Here is a 5,620-nt window from a genome sequence, read left to right as displayed (position 1 = left end):
GTTTGCACCGTGGTCTGGGATGAACCACGAGTGACATCCGCCTCCCCTTCCGGGGGCTAGGAAGCAGCGGGTTGTAAGTGCGTGCGCCGTCAGGTCCAGACGCCATACAGGGCTACCCAGGACAGCTTCCGCGGCCAGTGTAAACGTGCTCGCGCACCGCCCTCTGGCCTTCGGACGCCGACCTCTCACCTTGATGCAAAGCTGTCCCATCCGGTCATGCCCGCACCGTACCCCGTCCACCTCCTCCGGAGGTGCGGACGGCCGACTCCAGGTGCTTTCGGCGTTCCCTCTCTTCACGCCGTTTTGATTTTCGTTGGCCGCTGGTGGGGGGACAAGGGAAAGACCTCGTCGAATTCCCTCCCCCCTAGCCTCGCTCAACCTACGTTTCGTGATGTAACCAAGAAGAGTGATTCGTGGGCCCAGGTAGGTTTGAAGAGGAGGCCAACAAAGCAGGGCACTCCCTTCCTCCCAAACCACAGACACCAGTATAGGACAACTGAGTAGACAGACTGGCCGTCTGAGTCTCCCCCAGAGAGTTCTGGGATGGGTTACAAATAACCCCCACCCCCCATCAGAGGCTTGACCCGCTAGAACCAGGGAGGATCTGTCAAAACCGCTCTCCACATCAGAAGTTCTGGATCAGCCGGGGCTGGTCGGCAGACGTCCACCTAAGGCCGTGGCCTAACCCCGTGTGGGGGATAGCGCTCGCACCCGTACACGTGGACACCGCTCGTCAAATGGCTGGCTCCTCACTTACCGTAGGGGGAATGGTTTGCCTACCCCTGGCGGGTCCTGGTACTCCACTCTACCAAACAAGGAAGCAACACACCAATAGACCCCTGCAACACCGGGCAGCTTTGGGCAGTGTCACTACACTCCTCCTTGTTCTTCACGTTCCTTCCGTGGTGATTTTTTTTTTTTTTTCGTGGCCATTGCCGTGCATGGCTTCCCCATCGCTTTGCATGCTCTCCATTGCCTCGTGCTGCTTCACCATTGGTCTCACCTGGAGACCGAAGCCGCTCTCCCAGTAACCCGATGGTACCTGGCCAGAAAACCCCGTGCCCGATTTCATCTAGGACAAGGGCCAAACCACAGACCGTGCCCGTCCAGGTCAACCCCTGGTCGGACAGGCCTGGTGGGTCGATACCATGGATGTGGCAGGCCGACGAGAATCCACTGGTACATTTACAAACACGCCCACCCTGGTGGCATGGCTGTACGACCCATCGTCGAAGCACGCTGCGGCGGACTGAGCCATTGGATCCAGTTGCCTGGGCGTACACTCAGCCCAACAGACGCACTCGGGTCGGGGAGAGCAAAGCAGACTGTGTGCCTGGATGTGCCCACTTCCATAGGGGAATCGGCATGATGGTTCACTTAACCCGAGGAGGGCTCCCCTCGCGGGATAAGCACCCCCCTCGGGGGATGGGGGGGGGGGGCATCCAGAGCACACCACTTTCCGGTAGGGGACAGGCGTTTGATCATGTGTCCGAGGGAGAGCTCCCCTTGCCGGCCGAACACCCCTCGGACTCCCCTTGGGCTTCCAGAGAACGCCACTGGATGAATTTAGTGCTTGGACCCCATTGATTCTCTTTGCTCTCCCATATACCCGACGGGACCTATTTGCAAAACCCCGTGCCAACCAGACCTCCAGGAAGGGGGCTGGCGGCTAACCATGCCCAGGCAGGGTGCACCCTGGTCGGACACTTTGGGAGGGTCGAGAGCCTGGAAGTGCCACCCGGGGGAGTAATTCTGATTTCCGTTTTAATGCACTCAGGGACAGCCCGAGGACCTCTGTAGTGCACCTGAGGCGGACTGAGCCGTCGGGTCCAGGGGTCTGGAGTTCGGAACCTCCAGGGTTCACCTGGCTGTTCTCTTAGCCCGGCAGGGTGCACCCTGGTCGGACACTTCGGGAGGGTCGAGAGCCTGGATGTGCCACCCCGACGAGTAATGAGTTTTCCCTTCGTATCTCTTCCGGACCAGGTCCGATTCGCACGAAACTCGCTGGGCATGGCCAGGAGCGCCCCCTGCTGCCCACGCCACCGTCCCCGCGCTTCTACTCCCGAGGGCCGAGGAGACAGCGAAGCGTGGGTCGGGTCGCCTGCTTCCAGGGTCTCCCTGGTACTCTCCAGTCTCCCGAGTCCATCGGGTCCGACCTCGTATTTTTAGCCCAGACGGGGAATGAGAAAGGGGCCCCCGACCGCCCGAGGGCGGGCGCTCGCTTCTCAGCCTAGGAACGTCCGATTCCCACGAAACTTTTACGCCAGACGTTCCTGGCAGCGAGCGCGTTCAAAGGTGACCCGCGCTGCTTCTCTCCTCCCAAGGGCCGAAGAGATATTCGTCTTCAAACCCGACCGGCCCTGTGTTTGCCGCCCCGGCGGTTTTAAAAAATCATAGCGTAAAAACGGTGGGTGCGCTTCGCCTGCCGCTTGGACAGCGTTAAACGGCAGCCCCGGCTGGCAGCCCCGGCTCTTTCCAAAGGGCCCTCAACCGACTTTCTGCTCCCAAGGAGCCCAGAGATATGAAACCGATAAATCAAAACCCCGTGCCAACCAGACCTCCAGGAAGGGGGCTGGCGGCTAACCATGCCCGGCAGGGTGCACCCTGGTCGGACGCTTTGGGAGGGTCGAGAGCCTGGATGTGCCACCCCGACGAGTAATGAGTTTTCCCTTCGTATCTCTTCCGGACCAGGTCCGATTCGCACGAAACTCGCTGGGCATGGCCAGGAGCGCCCCCTGCTGCCCACGCCACCGTCCCCGCGCTTCTACTCCCGAGGGCCGAGGAGACAGCGAAGCGTGGGTCGGGTCGCCTGCTTCCAGGGTCTCCCTGGTACTCTCCAGTCTCCCGAGTCCATCGGGTCCGACCTCGTATTTTTAGCCCAGACGGGGAATGAGAAAGGGGCCCCCGACCGCCCGAGGGCGGGCGCTCGCTTCTCAGCCTAGGAACGTCCGATTCCCACGAAACTTTTACGCCAGACGTTCCTGGCAGCGAGCGCGTTCAAAGGTGACCCGCGCTGCTTCTCTCCTCCCAAGGGCCGAAGAGATATTCGTCTTCAAACCCGACCGGCCCTGTGTTTGCCGCCCCGGCGGTTTTAAAAAATCATAGCGTAAAAACGGTGGGTGCGCTTCGCCTGCCGCTTGGACAGCGTTAAACGGCAGCCCCGGCTCTTTCCAAAGGGCCCTCAACCGACTTTCTGCTCCCAAGGAGCCCAGAGATATGAAACCGAAAAATCAAAACCCCGTGCCAACCAGACCTCCAGGAAGGGGGCTGGCGGCTAACCATGCCCGGCAGGGTGCACCCTGGTCGGACGCTTTGGGAGGGTCGAGAGCCTGGATGTGCCACCCCGACGAGTAATGAGTTTTCCCTTCGTATCTCTTCCGGACCAGGTCCGATTCGCACGAAACTCGCTGGGCATGGCCAGGAGCGCCCCCTGCTGCCCACGCCACCGTCCCCGCGCTTCTACTCCCGAGGGCCGAGGAGACAGCGAAGCGTGGGTCGGGTCGCCTGCTTCCAGGGTCTCCCTGGTACTCTCCAGTCTCCCGAGTCCATCGGGTCCGACCTCGTATTTTTAGCCCAGACGGGGAATGAGAAAGGGGCCCCCGACCGCCCGAGGGCGGGCGCTCGCTTCTCAGCCTAGGAACGTCCGATTCCCACGAAACTTTTACGCCAGACGTTCCTGGCAGCGAGCGCGTTCAAAGGTGACCCGCGCTGCTTCTCTCCTCCCAAGGGCCGAAGAGATATTCGTCTTCAAACCCGACCGGCCCTGTGTTTGCCGCCCCGGCGGTTTTAAAAAATCATAGCGTAAAAACGGTGGGTGCGCTTCGCCTGCCGCTTGGACAGCGTTAAACGGCAGCCCCGGCTCTTTCCAAAGGGCCCTCAACCGACTTTCTGCTCCCAAGGAGCCCAGAGATATGAAACCGAAAAATCAAAACCCCGTGCCAACCAGACCTCCAGGAAGGGGGCTGGCGGCTAACCATGCCCGGCAGGGTGCACCCTGGTCGGACGCTTTGGGAGGGTCGAGAGCCTGGATGTGCCACCCCGACGAGTAATGAGTTTTCCCTTCGTATCTCTTCCGGACCAGGTCCGATTCGCACGAAACTCGCTGGGCATGGCCAGGAGCGCCCCCTGCTGCCCACGCCACCGTCCCCGCGCTTCTACTCCCGAGGGCCGAGGAGACAGCGAAGCGTGGGTCGGGTCGCCTGCTTCCAGGGTCTCCCTGGTACTCTCCAGTCTCCCGAGTCCATCGGGTCCGACCTCGTATTTTTAGCCCAGACGGGGAATGAGAAAGGGGCCCCCGACCGCCCGAGGGCGGGCGCTCGCTTCTCAGCCTAGGAACGTCCGATTCCCACGAAACTTTTACGCCAGACGTTCCTGGCAGCGAGCGCGTTCAAAGGTGACCCGCGCTGCTTCTCTCCTCCCAAGGGCCGAAGAGATATTCGTCTTCAAACCCGACCGGCCCTGTGTTTGCCGCCCCGGCGGTTTTAAAAAATCATAGCGTAAAAACGGTGGGTGCGCTTCGCCTGCCGCTTGGACAGCGTTAAACGGCAGCCCCGGCTCTTTCCAAAGGGCCCTCAACCGACTTTCTGCTCCCAAGGAGCCCAGAGATATGAAACCGATAAATCAAAACCCCGTGCCAACCAGACCTCCAGGAAGGGGGCTGGCGGCTAACCATGCCCGGCAGGGTGCACCCTGGTCGGACGCTTTGGGAGGGTCGAGAGCCTGGATGTGCCACCCCGACGAGTAATGAGTTTTCCCTTCGTATCTCTTCCGGACCAGGTCCGATTCGCACGAAACTCGCTGGGCATGGCCAGGAGCGCCCCCTGCTGCCCAGGCCTGGCTCTGGGCCTGGGCACACTTCATTCACTTTGTACCTTTAAATCATACTACTACTACTACTACTACCACCAGAATTCCAGGGCCAAGAGGTCACACAGTCATACACAGCAAAGTAGCTCTGGGCCTGGGCACACTTCAAGAAGTTTGTCCCTTTATATAAGCCTAGAAATAGACTTCCAGGCCCAAGAGTTCAAACACATTCATGCCCAGCAAAGTAGCTCTGGGCCTGGGCACACTTCAATCACTTTGTGCCTTTAAATCATACTACTACTACCAGACTTCCAGGCCCAAGAGGTCAAACACAGTCATGCCCAGCAAAGTAGCTCTGGGCCTGGGCACACTTCAATCACTTTGTGCCTTTAAATCATACTACTACTACCACCAGAATTCCAGGGCCAAGAGGTCACACAGTCATACACAGCAAAGTAGCTCTGGGCCTGGGCACACTTCAAGAAGTTTGACCCTTTATATAAGCCTAGAAATAGACTTCCAGAGCCAAGAGGTCAAACACAGTCATGCCCAGCAAAGTAGCTCTGGGCCTGGGCACACTTCATTCACTTTGTACCTTTAAATCATACTACTACTACTACTACTACTACTACTACTACTACTACTACCAGACTTCCAGGCCCAAGAGGTCAAACACAGTCATGCCCAGCAAAGTAGCTCTGGGCCTGGGCACACTTCATTCACTTTGTGCCTTTAAATCATACTACTACTACCACCAGACTTCCAGGCCCAAGAGGTCAAACACAGTCATGCCCAGCAAAGTAGCTCTGGGCCT

This window comes from Electrophorus electricus, unplaced genomic scaffold (assembly GCF_041902795.1).
Source record: "Electrophorus electricus isolate QZ-2024a unplaced genomic scaffold, ASM4190279v1 Scaffold189, whole genome shotgun sequence".
Taxonomy (NCBI): Eukaryota; Metazoa; Chordata; class Actinopteri; order Gymnotiformes; family Gymnotidae; genus Electrophorus; species Electrophorus electricus.
The sequence above is the reverse complement of the archived record's forward strand: the minus strand, read 5'-3'. Positions refer to the sequence as shown.